Below are 17,693 nucleotides of genomic sequence, written 5' to 3' on the forward strand. Positions count from 1 at the left end.
TCCTGAAAAAAGAAGCAGAATTGCTATTTGTTCATATTTCATTAAAAAAGGAACATTAAGAAAACTAAAGCATGAATCAGAAACTAGTTACTTATATCCTATTGGGCCTGTCTGCCTACTGCTTCGCTTCCCTGCCATAGCCTTCATCATGCAGCATAGGGAAAATTTGAGCTGTTTCTACAACAAACAATGTACTACATTTATTTTCTTGCAGCCTCTGCAATTTCTGTGATAGGAGAAACTGGAGATGGGAGGGATAATCCCCTCTATGAGTATTTCAAACCACACAAATGTTATTTTGTGACTGGTAATTAGTTTTTTGGATTGTGGGGGAACTTCCATTGGAAAGCAGAATGAGAGATCAACAATGTACCTGAAGGACAGGCTTCTTTGAGTATTTTCATGAAACCTTAACCAACATGTTAACCAAGGTGACAGAGAGCTGATTAAGTAAGCTGCTGTGATTGTACCTGTTGGCACCATGGCACTGGTGGTAGGGTTGTTGTTTCATGTCCTGGACTTTTTAATGCTGTCACCTGTCCATTATCACCATGTGTGAGTTGGGCAGCCATATAATTTTTTTTAATAAACTCCATTTCCATGGCCTATATGCTTCTGCCCTGTGATCTCAGTTCCATATCTTAATGTTTTGAGTGGTTTCTATCATATTCCTTTGTCTATGAATAGTGCCTATACTGACAATTACATATATTTAGAGCATGTGGTAGAGTCTAATGCACTTCTAATGCACCTTTACAGACATTGACCTGAATTCATAAGGTCTCACATCTCAGGAAGAAGTACAATGCTTGTGTGTGTACGAGAAGGAATCGATCTAAAAAAAAAAAATACTGTTCAATATCAACTAACATTGATAAAAATTGTGCATGTTAAATGTGTACACATTGACTTAACTTTCTTAACTACATAAAAGCGATACAGCACCACACTGAACAGCATAGAAGTAAGACATGCCAATTTATGAAGTGCTAATTAATGTTTCATTCTTTGAATGCCAGTTTTGCTATCTAGCTTATAAAGCAAGGCATTCAAATGAAAAGTGGCATTTTAATGAAGTTACATGTGTTACTGTGGGACCCATGCCAGGATGCAAAATCAACAGGAGCCAGGCGAAGATGGCTTATTTAACTGATCACAGAACATTTATGTTGGCACATCTCCTTTATGATCGACATGACCGTTATTATTATTATCATATTGTCATGTGGAAATTTGCTTCAAATAATAGATATTTCATCCAAATTAAGAGATTTCAGCTAGATACGGACATGCACGTGAAGACACATAGCAAAGTTTATTTCGAGAAAATATTTTAAATAGTCAAACAAGAATAGAATTGCAGCTATGTCTTGTGACATTAATGTTTTGCTTTTGTCCCTTCTGCTGTATTCATGAACCATCCTTTTTTCACTGAATTAAGAATGCCTGTTCTGATGCCCTTGCATTTTATCCTGATGAAAATCTTTTGGAATCTTTTGGAATTGGATTGCTCTGAACAATTATGTAACCATGAGCAGAAAATCTAAACCCAGCCCATATGGAAACAGATACCTCAATTATCTGCTTTTATAAGATTTATATCTTAATTTGGAATAAAGGTTGATGGTTTGAACCATCGTTTGAAAATATGTTATGAATATTCAAGAAAAGTAAAGCATTCAATTGTTAGAATATACCATTTTATTTTCTAAAATAACATAGAGGTCATATTTTGAAATTTGTCTTTCTAAACAATTTAAAATTGGATAAGGTAAGGATGGCATCAAAAGAGGTTTTCTTGGGCACACTGGTATCCCATTGTTTCAGTTTGTAGATCCCAGACATATCCATTCTTTTGAGGCCATATTGAGCATCTTCCAGAATTGTCAATTAACCATTCTTTGATCTGCTATTACTGTTTCAGGTTAATGAGGCTAAATATATACTTTGCAGTATAAGGAAACGTCAGAATAAAAAATGTATATATTCTTCATTATTCCCTTATCACTGCAACTACTTTTTCTGTCATTGCTAATACTCATAGCATTGTCCTGTATTACATGAAGCCTTTAGATAATTCAGCTAGATTATAAGATTGAAAAATATTTTATTCAGCAAGAATTCTTATGCAGCATCCGTCTGTCTATTATCTATCTATCTATCTATCTATCTATCCATCCAGGGGTGGGATTCAAATTTTTTAACAACTGGTTCTGTGGGCATGGCTTAGTTGGTGGGTGTGACTTGGTGTTCATGTGACTGGTCAACTTGACATCATGTCAAGGGATGCTTCTCCTCGCATGGCCTCTCATGACAGTGGGGATGCTGCAATGGTCATAAGTGTGAAAAACGGTCATAAGTCACTTTTTTCAGTGCCATTGTAAATGGTCACTAAATGAACTGTTGTAAGTCAAGGATTACCTGTACAAAAATACAAAAAGTTTCTGTGCTTGCAAAAAGCTGTCCTAAATACCAACATTAGATTAAAAATACCTGCAAGTCGGAGTTACAAATCAGGCAGGGTGCCAGAGCACCTTGAGGAATTAAAATAGTTAAAATACAATAACTATCAGCGGCCAACTCTTGCTTATAAAGTGAAACCCTTTAGCAGAGACGTCATTTAAGCTTTCCAGAAAGAGCACGCCCAGGAGCAGCAATCCTTAGATCCATTTGCATCACTTAAAGATATCAGCTGGTTTCACTCATCTTACAAGATAATGTAAGGAAATCATCCAAGTTTAAGAAAAGGGCCGCATGCCCCCCAGAAAGGCAGTAAAAAAATTAGTGCCAAGCTTGCATCCTGCCTCTTGGAAGTACACCCCAAAAGGACAGTGCCAGATACCACGAAAGCAGTGAAGGAAGACCCCCTCCCCAGATAGAAAAAGACACCATGAGGCAGGAAAAAATTCAAACAAAATACAAATAATTAAATCACAACAGTAGCTGTTGCTTGTTAAGCCAATTACCAGAATAAATAGACACAGGAACTAGCCAGATTTCTCAAACCAGTTTCTTTTCAGGAACAGCGATTAATCTTTTTCCTTCCAAACAAAGCTGAATAGGGAAAATTATCCCGTCAATAAACACAAGATTAAATGTCACCGAGCACAAAATTAAACTTCACAAAAAACCAGTTTTAGACCAAAATTCAGAAAGGGTATGTAAACTCATATTTGAATGTCAATCTTTCTAGCTAGCCAAGAAGTAGTATTTCCAGGGCAGTATTTCTTCCCAACAGCGGTGTAAAAAGTTTAAAACAACCCTTCCCCTTTAAGTATCAATAAAAAATATGCTCCTTCGGAGACAGTAAGTCTAGGCATACTGCTAAGAATGTAATAAGGGTGGAAAAAAACAAAAGGAGATTTCTTCTAACTACCGGTTCTCCAAACTGCTTAGAAAGTTAACAAGGGGTTCTATAGAACTGGTCAGAAGTGGTAGAATCCCACCCCTGTATCTATCTGTCTGTCTGCCGGTCTGTCTGTCTATCTATGATGATTAAAGGCCTGGAGACTAAAACATATGAAGAAGGATGTAGGAACTGATATAGCTAGTCCAAGGGTGGGATTCAAAATTTTTAACAACTGGTTCTATGGGTGTGGCTTAGGTGGTGGACATGGCTTGGTGGTCATGTGACTGGGTTGACATGGCTTGGTTGTCATGTTACTAGCTAGGTGTGGCCACCTCAATATCACTCATATCGAGGCATGCATCTCCTTGCCTGGCCTCTCATGACTGTGGGGATCCTGCAACAGTCGTAAGTGTGAAAAATGGCCATGTCACTTTTCTCAGTGCCATTGTAACTTTGAATGGTCACTCTATACAAGCAAAGTACCAGCAAAGGAGGGGGAAAAAATTCCAGAGAAGTTCCTGAGACAGGAAGTCTAGTCCTGCCAAGAATGTAATAAGGATTAATGGAGAGGCAGTTTCTATAAGCAACACCAGAATGTTTCCTTCCTGCCTTTCTTACAGGATTAGGACAGTAATTTCTTCTAAAAACCGGTTCTCCAAACTGCTTCGAATGTTAACAACCGGTTCTAGCAAATAGGTGCGAACTGGTAGAATCCCACTCCTGGGCTAGTCTAGAGAAAAGAAAGACTGGGGTGTCATGATAGTAATATTCCAGTATTTGAGGGACTGCAATAAAGAAGAGGGGGTCAACTTATTTTCCAAAGCACAAGAAAGCAAGACAAGAAACAATGGATAGAAACTAATCAAGGAGAGAAGCAGCCTGGAATTAAAGAGAAACTTGCTAACAGTGAGAACAATTAAGCAGTGGACCAGCTTGCCTTCAGAAATTGTGGGTGCTTCATCATTGCAGGTTTTTAAGAAGAGACTGAGTACACCCACTTGTCTCAAATTGTATAGAATCTCCTGCTTGAGCAGAGGGTTGGACTAGCAGGACTCTAGGAAGTCTTCCAGCTCTATTCTGATTGAAATCTATCTTTATATAATTTGTAGGAAATACATTCATGGTAATTTTAACATTATAATATTAAAATAACCACCATCAATAAAAAAGGAAATTATATAGTAAAAAGAATTTTATAAAAAATGATCAGATTCATTGACCACCAACTTAGAAAACAGCCAAGAAACATTGAATTCATAATGTGGCAATGGTATGACAAGCTGAAACTATATGAATTATTGTTTTAATTCTTGACTTATATTCCTATAATAAGAAAATTGCCATTTAGTTATTTATTTAATCAAATTGATATAGCCTTCCATTCTCCAAAGGGAACTCAGAACAGGGTACAACAATAAATAAAACAGCCAATATAAAACTGGTCAAAATATAAAAAAATCACAGAGTAAACAACATCAAAACAAAAATACTAACCCTAGGCAAGGGTAAAATTAAAAATGGCTCTCTCAGCAATAGAATCATCAGGACAGATCTCCAATCATTTTAAAGCCCCAAGCCTGGCAGCATAACCAGGTCGTGAGGACTTACAAAAAGTGAAAAGGAATGGAGCTAATTTTCGATCTTATTTTAGGGGGAACACGTTCTGTAAGGCAGGTGCCACAGCAGAGAAAGCACATTTCCTGAACCCACCAGATGTAACTCCCTAGCTGATAGCATGTCTTCTTTGCAAGATATTATGAGGTGGTTGGTACAACCAGGGAAAGATGACCCTCAGATACGCCAGTCTAATGCTATTAAAGACTTTAAAGATTAAAACCAACATTTCAAATTGGACCCAGAAACTAACTGGCAACCAACACAGTCCATGGAAAGAGGTGTAAAATGCACTGCCCTGGGACTGCATATAACTGTCTGCACTGCCACAATCTACACCAGCTGAAATATCTCATTAATCTTTAGCAGTAGAGACATTGCAGTAGTCCAGTCTGGAAGTGACAAAAGCATGAGTGAGTATAAGCAAGCCCAGCGAATCCAGAAACGGGTAGCTGGCACAGTAGATGAAGGCCTGCAAAGACCTTCCTAGCCATGACTTCCATCTTCTAATAAACCAGAAGTTGATAAGCAAGCAGGAGTTTAGAAGGACCTTCAGATTGCACACACTTTTGTGTTTGAACAAAAACACTTTTTACCAATTAACTTTAGTTTAATAACAATGGGAACTAATTTCATATTATTTTAAACCACCTTCTTCATCAATGTTTCTCAATTTCAGCAATTTATGTGAACAACAACTCCTAGAATTCCCTGGCCCACGTATAGTCTATTGGTTAAGATACCAGGTTAGAAAGTGTAGACGTGTGTGCGTGTGTATGTTTGATACACACACACACACACACACACATACTTCTTTCAATTTCATAAAAATTTATACTACTGGCTTTGGAGCCTCAATTGGTCCCTCTAAAAATATCTAAACTATGGTGCAACTTCAGAAGAAGATATAGCATCAAGGTTCCATCATTTGAGTAACGAGTTGCATAAGTTGTCAAGAAGCACTCCAAGATAAACCACAATAGCTCTTAATTCTACAAACATTCTAAAACAGACTATTCAGAATGAATGTGATCTAATATTTATAAGTTCCAGTTCCTACCCACTAATGTTAAACTTATTCATCTGTTTGCATTCATTCAGTATTCTGGCTTTTCATAGAGGATCTCAAGGTGGCATACATAATACTCTTCTCTTCTCTCATCCCCCCCCCCACTCCCGCCAAGCCACTAAGGTACATCAGCTAGTGAGCATTGGCAACTAAATTATTATGCCATATTAGCTATCTCATAGTAAGTGCTATTATTACAATATGGAAACCATCTTCTGTGCAAATAATATTTACCATAATTTCTATAGTTAGATAAATCTCAAAATGAGCTGGAAAAGGAGCAGAATTCTGAAGTTCCAGGCTCTAGCCAGTCATGAAAGCTAGACTAAATCCCTAATGATGAGCCTGCAATTGTGGGAAGTTAAATTCATCTTTCATAACAGATAATTGTGATTTGTATAATAAGAATCTCTCAAGATGCCCCTGCCAGAGAAACATATTCAAAATCCTGCACAATTCATTTAAAACACTGTGATGAAATAAACATGCAAGGACCTCTCAAAATGTAAATCAACCATGGAGTTATATTAATCTTAATTGCATTTATCTTATTCTGAATACTCCAAGGAATTCTATACCATCTGTCAAGATCTTCTTTCATTTGTATCAAAACAGGATATGTTCAAATTTGCTACTGATAAAGTTTCCTGGGAATTGTTCTGCCAAGATAAACAAGGGAATTGTAATACAGCCTAAAAAGTCTCTTTCTTATTACTTTGAATAGACACATACAAAAAGAGTAGTGAAAATATAATTTAATGAAAGTTTTGGGAAACAAAATCACATCAGTACACCAGATAACATTGTGGAAAAGAAAAAGAAAAACAGGACTCCAATTATTATAATTTTTGTCATTGGTTATTTTTTTTAACAATAAGATTGTATCCTCTGAAGTAAAATACTTGAGATTGTAATGACAAAATGAAAGAGAATTGTGACTGGTGACCCAATTCCAAAGCCGCCTTCGTGGTTTTACATATTTATATTTCATGATCAAGATATCTTTATATTTCAGTATTTGAATCATATATCTTGTACATGTCCTGTTATCTCAATAACAAAACAAAATAGTGTTCTTTATATAAAAGGCCATCTCAAATAAGACAAAATATTTAGACCAGATTGGGATTTACTGCAGAGGTGACAATTTACTATGAACATGACCTATTGTTTTCTTCACATCTATTTGTATTTTTGTATTGGTTTTTATACTTTTGATATGGTCAAATGACTATTATTAATAAAGTTTCTATTCTATTTTTAAAAACGTTTTGGTTGTAGTACTCTTTCTACATCTAATCCATACACTTTTCCCCCCTTCTTGATGCTATGTGGTAGTCACCATTTAGCTGGTGGGATCATTAGTTTTTACTGTTCAGGCACATGCACTTTTTCAGATATTTTCATTCCTAGAAACACTACATCATAGCACTGCATTATTGCTGAGAGATTATTTTTCCATGATCTACGCCCCTAATTCTTCAGATCTTTGCTCCATTTCAACTTGGAAGAATAATATGATAATGGGAAAAGAATAATAACATTGAGTGCAACGACAGCCAGGCTGGTACCCCTCCCTCCGCTTTCAATCAGTGGCAGACATAGTGCAATTAAACTCATCGGGTATTTGGGGGAAAATTATTTTCCTCCTCCTTTATCCCTTTAAAGGAGAAAGACTTTCTGATGGGGAACAGCATCAACTTATTTTAAGTAATAGCAAAATGGTAAATGACTAGAATTAAATATTTTAAAAAACATTTACTGTGTAACATCTAAATGTTATCCTCATTCATTTTTCATGTTATTTTCTGAATGCTGTCTTCAGTGTTAACAAAAGAGTCAAGAATCAAAAATTTTTCTAACTAAATTGATTTTTAAGCAGATCCATGCAACATGTTGTTATACCTTTTGATTTCTGAAGAGATTTTCGCAATCTGTATAGCTATGTTTGTTTCATAGAAATAAAGTTTTCAGGACAAATTTATTGCACATTCAGTGCAGCAAATTTCAAAGATTGCCTCTGGAGTTTGGAACAATAAGCTTTTCAGTATAATTTTAACTAGAGGTAATTAACAAAAGTAGTCTTCCATTTTGCCAAGAAATAAAATATTCTGACATAGTCCACTTTGGAATGACTGATGGTGCTCAATAATCAGTGTCAGCTTTCTCAAATAAACCAGACAGAAAACACAACTAGATGGACTATATCTATCTTATTGTAAGCTTACATTAATAGAATACTGCAATTTTGAAAGAACAAACTTCCCACTTCCCACTTTTAACTGCTAGATCTATTAGGACAGGTCCTTCCTAAAGTCCCTCCCACCTTGTGGGTTCCTGCTTCTCTTGTCTGATGGTTTCCTAGGCAGCATCTCTCTCCCCTTTCCTCATGGTTATCCATGCATTCCATTACATTAGTTCAATTCTGACCATTAAAGAAAGTGTTACTGGAAGTAAAAATAAATAAATAAAGACTACATAGATAAGTATAGAGAAGAAAAGCAAACTCTTGATTTTCATACAACAATTTGATACTTCTCTTGGAATAAGTAATACAATTTAAAATAATAAACATTCTCATTTAAATAAAGCCTCACTCTTATGTGTTATAAAACATAAGTTCACAAACAATAGCAGTGGTAGGCTGCAACCAGTTTAAGAACAGGTTCTGTGAGCGCACGCAGTGTTCAAAATACAGCAATTTGAAGTTCAACTGCTTACCTTCTGGGGCAGCCCTGGTAAGTAGAACAGCTTAGGCGCAAAAATCAGCTGTGCCGCGTGAATCAGCTGAGCCAGAAAGACGAAAATGTAGGACAGGATAGGGTAGGGTGGGGTGGGCAGGGCCAGCTGATGGTCGGAACTACTGGTTCTCTAGAACCAGTCCAAACCAGCAGCAGCCCCCACTGAACAATAGCCATATTAATCTGTTGCAGCCAAAAATCAAAAGCACTTTATAACATCATCCCATACATTTATTGTGGCATAAAATAATTATGAGCAATTCTATATGAGCTGATGCTGGAAGTGTCTTTTTCAGCTGACATGAATGCCAAGAAGGCAAAAAGAAAATGATTGAATCAAATGTCATAGCATGCAAAACAGTTTGAGTAATATCTGATCTACATCAATCTTAGCAATAATAGACTGTATTATTAACATATTAATACATAATATAACCAATAAATTCTTGGTAGTTATAATATTAGCAGTAATTATTAGTAGAAATATTACTAGCAATAGTATCAGTATTACTTTTTTAAAAAAATAAAGGGAAATTTGTTAAATGTCCGTAGATATATATGGCATTCTGTGAATTTATCAAAAGTAGGAATGTATTGAAATGAGCTGATACTACGTATTTTCATTAGTGCCTGAAAATGTACTACATATCTCTTGGCACACACTGCATTTCAAATGCAGTCAAGTTTTAATTGTTAAAAATTCAAGAAAATGAAGAAAGCATACAGCCTAATATAAATGTGCATAGAGCAAACTATGTGAATAGTAGGCAAAATAAAGATGATAATGATGAAAAAGGAGGAAAAAAGCAAGAGAGCTGGAAGATTGATGAAATCATGCTGAGAAATGAACCAGCAACTAGAGCATGAACAGAAGATTCATATAAAACAGGTATTATATACTTCAGTGAGAACTCAAAGAGATTATTGTAATACTTTCTGCTCTGGTTATTTATCACAGCAAAAGATAGTTTTATTTATGTTTTAAATCTAAGAGATCTCAAAATGTTAATAAGAAAGAAGTTGTTATTTCAAATATAATTTTTTCTCCCCAACTGATAAAATATTAATTCAGTCAAACCAATTTTAACAAATTGAACAAAATGGTTTAAATCATTAACCTAACTTAATTAATTGAATTAGTTTAAAATTAATCTCATGCTATTTTAATCTCATTCAATTCCACAAATCCAATTATTTTGGATTATTTTGCTCCTGATGTACAGTATATAGCTATCTTCAGAATTATAAGGAGCCAGAATACTTTTAACAGTGCCAACCTAGGCTTTATTTAGGCAACTATATGAAACAATTCTGAGCTCCTGATTGCATTAATGCCATGATAAAAAAAAAATTCACATTTATAATCTTAGGCTCATCCAATGTATGTGATGTATATCTACATATTTCACATTATTAAACTGAGGTATAGCTCCTGGCTATCAAATATTTTCCCCTATCTATGTAGGCTGAATAAAAGGATAAAATAAAATAATAAAAGGATATGCATGTCATTTCAAGGTAGCAAATACAGATAGTCCTCGACCTATCATTTAGTGACCGTTCAAAGTTACAATGGCACTGAAAAAGGGGACTTATGACCATTTTCCACACTTCTGTCACATGATCTATAGTCAGATGCTTGGCAACTCACTCATATTTATGAAAGTTACAGTATTTTGGGGTTATGTGATCTCCATGATGATGAAATGGTCTGCATTACAAAAATGTTGGGAACCACTGTCCTAGAAAAAGGCTACAGTAACTATAGTTCATCATAGCCTAATAAAATAAAAACAATTAGTTTGCCAGTCTCTGTAAGACCTTGCCTCTGAGCGGCAAGCTGAAATAAAGTTTGAATTTCAGATCAAAGAACAATTATGATCAGAGAGCAAAAACTTCTAACATAGACGAGGATAGCCGTATTAATCTTGCCAGAGATACATAGTTGCAAACATCAGCCATAGTCTCAAATTAACTTTCAAAATGAACTTGGGTGAAATGGAATGATACTGTTGATAGTAAGATATCAAAGTTTTCCATAATACTCATCTAGAACCATTTTTAAGGCCATTACCCTGAAAAAAATATTGTAATTAAATACATATTGTGTGCTCGGATAGATGCTGTCATAATTAATGGCAAATTTAGTCACCATGGAACAGTTTACTTAGCTTACTCTATAGCAGTAGAAGATTCAATATAACAATCTTGAGAGTTGGGCTCAAGATATGCACTTTTGCCAAGCATCATAATACAATCTGAACAACTATGGTTAATATTCAGTGTCTGTGGAAATCTTCCTTTGTAGGTCTGGCATGTCATGCCTCCTTTGGCTTTGGAAAGAATCACTGGATTACGTGATGACTTTCAAGGCAAGACAATCAAAACAAGCCCCAGGAAAAAAAAATCAAATGGGAAAGGAGAAAAAGAATATAAAACAAGTTCTTTTTAAATGTTTCTGAAAAAGCAAGCTGTATTATATAAAATGAACAAATATCTCAGGTTTTCACAACAGGAAATTTAAAATTGCTCTCATGCAGGTAAGAAATTCATGATGTCATCTGTTTCTTTTTTATTTTGATTCTTTAAAAGCTTATAATTTTTGGACGTTCGCTTTAATTCATTTTTTTTCTTGACTATCCATCATGCAAGGTTGTTTGAACTGACCCTTTTGTGCTTAGTATATATATAGGAAAGCCTGGACAAGGGTGATAAGTTTTTTGTTTTTGTTTGTTTTAGGTGGTGGGTGGTAAAGGTATCAAATATGATAAATAAAAAAGGGCAAGATAAAAAATGGTCAGATCCATAAAAGCCAAGGCAGAGGTTCTTCATTTTGATGGAATTGTAAAAACTCATCTGAAAATGTCAGGATATACCTGAAAAGCTTAGACAATCAGTATCTGATGATTCGTAGGAAGCAGAAAGTGATAAAATATAAGACTTATAGCATCTTGGAAACTAAGGAGGAGCAGTCCACCTTTTGTTTGATTCACATAGCTCAACAAATGAATCTTTTATTGTTCAGGCATTTTTCTCCATTGGTTTCTATATACCTACATACCTACTGCAACCTCCCTCTATGTGTGCAGGACAGTCTTCCAAAATTGACCAAAGGATAAATTAAATAACATTAGAAATATTTTACCATATCCCATAGCTTGCAAAGAGTTTTAAAGAGGCTTGTGATAAAAAATAATCTAAGAGAAGACAAAAAAAATAAGTTGAGCTGCAGTGGCACAGTGGTTAGAATGCAGTACTATAGGCTACTTCAGCTGACTGCTGGCTACCTGCAATTTGGCAGTTCAAATCTTACCAGACTCAAGGTTGACTCAGCCTTCTATCCTTCTAAGGTTGGTAAAATGAGGACCCCGATTGTTTGAAGGCAATATGCTGACTCTGTAACCAGCTTAGAGAGTGCTGTAAAGCACTGTGAAGCCTATATAAGTCTAAGTGCTTTTGCTATTACTAAATAGAGAAACCATATTAGGCAAACATTTAAAATAGCCTTTCTCAATTTGTGAACTTGAACTCTCAGAAACATTGCTGAAGATTCCACAAGTTGAAGAATACATATCTGAGAAGGCATCATGATATAAAAATCCAGAATTCCTGTTGATGCTGAAAATAAAGGAGGATTGATTACAAGGAAGATGCAGAGCAGAAAACCAGACATGACTCCTTCTTAATAATGAATTATTTGAGAAGGCATGCAAAGGAAGATGCTTGGGCCACCACAACTTTACAGAAGATCAAGTTGAGATTAGACTCTATATATTTGCTTAGATCCAATCCAGAAACAAATAGGAAAACCTCAGGAAATATTTATACACTATTCACAAATGTAGTTATATTTCTGAATATGTGCTGACTTTAATTGTCATTAAGACAATTAAAGTACTGAGTGATACTATATTGTCTTACTCCATAGTTCTGTCTCTCAGCAGTACTACTCCCACAGGCCCATTGCCCTGTGGTAATAGTGAGGATAGCATGCTATTCATTCCTTTCCCTAATTCCTTGTAAGACAGTTACATTTGTTTCTACTGAAAGAAACACCATGCGGCAACCATAGATCTGCTTCTGAGTGAGTGTCCCAGTTGGGATACTTATTCTCAAGTAATTACTAGGCTCCTTCCTATTTGTACACATGGATTGCAGATGTACAAAGACATGGTCAAAGACACGGAAGAATAAGAAAAAGCAAATGCAGAATCATTATGTTCATGTTTTCCCTCACAAAAGTTAGGTATATGCAAGCATATTATTATTCAATGTTCATTTTAAGAGGGGAACAAGCAGCACCACTTGTACATTATAGAAGGGGTAAGAAGTGTGAAAGAGCCAGGCATAACAAAACTCTGAAATTAACTGTATTGGTGGTCCTTGCAGAATGCCCTTAGAGAGAACTTAACATCTTTGGAAAGGAACTTGATTTCCACATTGATCTTTTTATTTACAGTGTCTTGAAGTCTTCCCCATACACATGTCTTTGGCTTGTTAACAAACCTTGTCAGAGGGCAGAAAATCCATTAATCTTTGCACACAACGTAAGAGCATTTTTTTTCTTTCTGTAGTCTGTTTTGCTTTTTACTGTGAAAGAGCACTGCTGTTATTACCATTTATCACCAGCTCAACTTTTGTACAGGAAAACAAAACAAAACAAATGAATGAATTGGTTGATTTTTGTTCCTTTATCTTAATAAATGTACATGGCTATATATATGTGTGAATATGTATGTGTGCATTGGTGGCAGGACCTGGCCAACTTTAACTGATCTTGGAAAATAAACAGAATTGTGTCTAGTAAGATAGACAACATTTTAGAACTTTATTAATATCCTCACTTTGGAGTTGGACAGAGGTAAAATGGAAACTAGTAAAAATATTATAATATTAGTATAATATGATTTTAGCACCTGGCCCAGTCAATACTTTATTTTCTATATTTTGTATTATTACTTTCCTAAGATATTGTTGTATAGGCCCATAACATGTGGGATGAAGAAAGCATAATCTTTGTTTTAATCTCTTCTGTTTTCAAAATAGAACAATCATTTTTCCCAGTGAATTTGTTTTTAAACTATTCCAGATTGTTATCATCAATCATACAATTGTAGCATCCCTAACATTTTTTTATTTAAAAACCCTAGTGGCAGGTGAATTAAATTAAGTGGATTAATTAAAATAGAATAGATAAGGCAAAAAAAATCTGTTTTCCTTTAAAAAAGCAAAATAAAGCTAGTAGTGAAGGCACGTTCTGTGGATCTGTTCAGTCTATAGCTTCCCCTGAGGATCCTGACAAATTAGAACATTATGTTGTTCATTTTCTATAAGTGATGTCTAGAATAAGAATAAAGATGGGCAAAATTAATTGCTCTTCTCCAGATCTCTATAGGAGGCGAAAGCAGAGGTGGTATTCAGCAGGTTCTGACCAGTTCTGGAGAATTGGTAGCGGAAATTTTGAGAAGTTTGGAATACCACCTCTGACTGGCCCCACCCCATCTCTTTTCTGCCTCTCGAGTCCCAGCTGATCAGCTGAGTCTTCTTTTGTTGCCCTGCATAGGAGAACGGAGCTGGAAAGCAGGTTATTGGGGTGGGGAGGGAGGATTTTGCAGTAATCTTCCCCCTGGAGTGAAGACGGAATGGATTTTTTTCAGTATTCTTCCTCTGCCATGCCCACCAAGCCACACCCACCAAGCCAAGCCACACCCACCAAGCCACGCCCACATAAACGGTAGTAAAAATATTTGAATCCCACCACTGGGCGAAAGGGAGGAAAGAGATGTTTCATGCATCATGCAAAGTACACAAATTATTTAATTTGCATCATTTATGCAATTACATGACACACAGTAGTATTGTGGTTTCTACTGAATAACTATGTCATGTGTTGAATTTTCATGGTATAAGAATAACTGCTTGTAACAACTAAGGATGCAATGAAAATAACTAGCTTAGGTTTAAATAATGATTATACAAATTTTTGAACTATTTGGCTATCAGGATCTACGAGGGTTAACTTCTGCTTCTGACTGGTGTGTGGTAGGCCACTGTGAGAATGGACAATTTTTTTTTCTGGTGTATTTTTTCACCAAAGCCAAAAATAGTTTTTTCCCCTTTATATACAGCTGCTTCTTTCCATGTCTCATTTATGATATCTAAAGTATAATACTGTATGTTCTTAGTCTCCCTGTGTGGGATTTCACTATATACAAGTGAAAAGTGAACATAAGAAATGTACACTGGCAAATTAGTGGTTTAATATTCACCATCTGTGTCTCACTTTTGTAAATGTGGATTCAGACACCCAGGCTCTGTTAGCTGATAACTCAGTTGGTGAAAAGGACCTATCTGGCTGTTGCCCAAATTCAGATAGCTGATAAGATGACTGAAAGAAACAAGAATAATATTAACACATGACAAGGACACTATTTCTACAAGAAATCCTTTCTTAGTGCAAATCATTATCTATTTAATGATATTAGAGCCTCAACATTGAAACTGCAGGAATCCTCATGGACAGAATAAATTGTTGGGCATTAGATGAACTCATAGGACAGAGCTGATTTGTACCTGACTCTCACAAGATAGGGCTTCTTTCCCCTTCTCATTAATAACTTTTAAGACTGTGATCTAGCAACAATGTTGGAAGAAGAGTCTTTAGTCCAATTTTTCTGCAGTTTCCAAAACATAAATTAATTATTGATGCTGCCACTAGATTTACAATGGGGAAAACTTTGTCAGACTGACAGCTGTTAGCAATATTAATCAATACCCATGGTGAAGCATTCTTTCTTAACTGGTATAAGAAAACAAAGGTGAATTACATGAAGTAGATATTACCTGACTCTTCATCTGCCAAATATCTGCAAAATATCTAGAGCTCTTGTGCTGTAATAACCTTCTCTAGAAGCAGCCTCAATCAAATAGAAGCTTGTCTTCTGTCTGCATCCACATTTAGTCTGAGGAAATAACGCTGGGAAAGGGGTTAAACACTTTCTTAACAAATTCCATTGATTTACTAGGTCCTGTAACTGTTTTAAAGTTGAGGGGAAAAAACCTGGGCAATTACAAATATTTGTACAAATAAATGTACTTTGATGCCTGCCTTTTTGGGGGTGAGGGGTGTGGGAACTACACACTGTTAAAAGGAAGACAGATTTTTCAGGGTCATTTTCTTAAGCAAAGCTCTAAATTGCTAAAGTGAAACTTGCAGAGGAGCATATATTTGAGCTTTTGTGGAATCTACTTCAGGAGAATTCAACTTCTGAGACTATTAACACTCTCTGAGGATATAATAGGAATTAATTACATTTTCACTATAGATGCTAAAAATTATTTGGAAAAAAATATAAAAAGGCATTATAGTGCTTCTCAAGTAGAATCTGAGAACCAGAAATGACAGTTTTGAAATCCTGACATCTAAAATACACGATCATGAAAGCAAACAACTTACTGAGATAGAAAAATCTAGGGAAGCTCTTTGCAAACACTGAATCTAAATGCGGAACTTCTGCCAGAAATAGAACAAGAGTTGTCCTCATCTAGAATGGCAGATGCTACAGTTGGAAATGGATTTTGCAGGTGCCAAGAAACTTTGTAGTAAAGAAAATCAAACATGTCCTGACAATGAGAAAAATGTGCAAAACAGAAATCACTTTTAAAGTGCAAGCAAATGGATAAGAAACCAGGATTTGCACCATTTAATGTATCTATATTCTCTCTGTTGATATGTATGCATACATGTGAATTCCAAAAGCAAAAAGAAAACAAAAAATTGTGCTGCATGTTTTGTGCTATCTAGTAACCCAGGATGTTTGCATTTACAATCAGGCATCTATCTTCCTTCATCGCCCCAAAATTTTTTCCAAAAAAAATTATTATGAGAAGTAAGTGGTGGACACTTAGGAGCCATTCTATACATTTCCATTTTCTTAAAGCAGCTCTTCTAACAATGGTTAAACAAGCTAAATCAAAAGGCTACCATGACAAAACTTGTTTTTTCTGACTGACTGCAGGCAGACCTTCCTATTTTGTAGAAGCGTGCTTGATACAGAAATACATATTTTACATCCCCATGTTAGAATGCACAGATACACATACGCATACATACACATAGACACACAAACACATCCAAGTACAAAACAGTTATATTTCTAAAAATAATATTGATCTATTCATTTTTTTAACAAATAATCACTTTTCATAATCATGAAAAGGTAAATGAAATCTTGTCAGCATATTATATGCTGTCCAATTTTTACACACCTGAAAAAATATGTTAGCATCAATAATGATTGTCAAGTTAACTTTACATCTAAACATATCTGCAGGTTTTAAACTGTCTCTTGCAATTTTAACTTCTCAATGAAAAATGTTAATATATGAACCAAAAACAGTGCAGCATGAATAATTAAAGGCTTAAGTTAAATACATAGACAGTCATTTAAATTTAGATCTGCAATAACATTTACTATTATTCTCCAAGGCTTTCAGTGTGCTTGACAGAAACAAAGTACTCTGGGATTAATTTCAAGAAATGGTGCCAACTGTGTGCAATTTGCTGTAATTAAGACATGAAAGAGTACTAAATATTCAGATTAAAAGAAGCATGATGGAGCATGATAGAGAATCAAGGTGTGGCACTAAGCCAACGTAACACAGATGCTTGTGAATTTTCTCTTCTGGGTGATATGAAAATTATTTTTTTCATGAAGTTTTCAATCCCTCAGAACTGTTTATTCATTTGCATTTCAATATTCTCAAATAAATTGAATATTCAGAAGTTAAAGATGCTTTAAATTGACAGTGCTGATATATAAGCATAATAAGAGTATTGATAGTTTAAGAACAACGAAAGTCTGAAATCCTATACTTTGCATCTTGTAACATTACAATGCATGGATATTTCTTTATAATT

At 35.2% G+C, this 17,693-nt stretch overlaps 1 long non-coding RNA gene across 1 annotated transcript in view; it reads left to right on the forward strand.

Moving 5' to 3' along the window:
- LOC148126409 (uncharacterized) overlaps positions 1–17,693 on the forward strand; it is a 148,854-nt gene that overhangs the window by 102,538 nt on the left and 28,623 nt on the right. Inside the window, exons 7-8 of the long non-coding RNA XR_015743244.1 lie at positions 11,082–11,313; positions 13,233–13,320. This is a non-coding gene — a long non-coding RNA (uncharacterized LOC148126409). The remainder of the gene's footprint in view (positions 1–11,081; positions 11,314–13,232; positions 13,321–17,693) is intronic.

The sequence above is a fragment of the Pseudonaja textilis genome, chromosome 3 (assembly GCF_049901715.1).
Source record: "Pseudonaja textilis isolate UNSWEBS1 chromosome 3, rPseTex1.2, whole genome shotgun sequence".
In the NCBI taxonomy this organism is placed as follows: Eukaryota; Metazoa; Chordata; class Lepidosauria; order Squamata; family Elapidae; genus Pseudonaja; species Pseudonaja textilis.